This window comes from Aplysia californica, unplaced genomic scaffold, assembly GCF_000002075.1.
Source record: "Aplysia californica isolate F4 #8 unplaced genomic scaffold, AplCal3.0 scaffold00050, whole genome shotgun sequence".
NCBI lineage: Eukaryota > Metazoa > Mollusca > Gastropoda > Aplysiida > Aplysiidae > Aplysia > Aplysia californica.
The window spans coordinates 1892383-1893625 of record NW_004797320.1 but is presented as its reverse complement, the minus strand read 5'-3'; positions in this window follow the sequence as shown (position 1 = coordinate 1893625).

Genomic DNA, 1243 nt, shown 5'->3' with positions numbered 1-1243 from the left:
CACACACACACACACACACACACACACACACACACACACATTAGCATATACATTAACATACACACGACTTGTGCAGGTGCGCTCACAAACACACAAAGCTTTAGCACCAACTCAATGCAATTGCCATGTGCCTTTTCAAGGAATTCTAAAAGGCTGTGTAGTGTAAACCATTTCCGTATTGCAAACCGTAAGCACAAAGTTGCGTCAACATAATTAATTGTGTCATGGCACAGTGGAACCCCAGGCGCATCTCAATATTGGGGTCGTAGTTAAGTCTTAGTAGAGGTTTTATGGAACTCGCAGCTGCATAAGGTCATATGAGCGCCAATTTTGGGGGTCTATAGAGTTGGTCGCTTTTAATTAAATTAAGGACAAGCGGACTAACCCAGATTTCGGTGGTTTTTAGAAATCTTGATCTTCACCAAAAGTGGACTTTGCCCTACCAAAAGGAGAAGTTTGGTTTCATTGGTGTGTATATTTGTTTGGTTATAGAGAAAATTCTCCTTGGGGCAAAAACTTTACTTTCGATTATCTCAAAACAGCATTTTTCGGGATAGCCCCCTTGTGCTTAAAAGCTACCAGTTGTAGGTATCACCTAAAACCGTGTTATTTTGCCTTTAAAAAATGAAAATATTATAATTGCTTTACTATATTTATCTATCTTGAACAGAAATCAATATAATTATTTGCGATTGAAGGAGGTGGGGCTGGCCTAGTGTAATAATAATATCTTAGATTAGCGGGAAATGGTTTCAGAAGTGTGATGACTTCCAAAAATTGAGTCTTTTTGGACACTGCCGATTTACATGTTTATGGTGCATTTTATAAACTTTTTTTTCTGTAATACCACTCAGAAATGTTTTTGGAAAGGACTAAAAGAGGTGCAGGCAACTAGAACATCTTTTTAACAAAATGTATATTCTGTTTAACTCTCCCATCCACACAGTTTAGGTCAATCAGGAGGCAGGCTGCTTTGAAAATGTCAGCCAGGGCTAACCCGTGTTCAGAGGGAAGGAAACAACGTAAAAACAGAAAGATGCAGAAGCGTGATAAAATCCTCCCTCCCCCCTCCATTTTTTTCTATGGGAATCAAACTCGTGTCTTCTGTGCACGATTACTACCTTGCTTACATTCATGTGCCAGAAAATTAGTTCTTAATTTGTGTAAAAAGAGCAGCGTGCACGTATTGTTGAAGTCAATCTTCTGTTTCTGTTATTTGTCAATATATTTCTGGATTTACAGA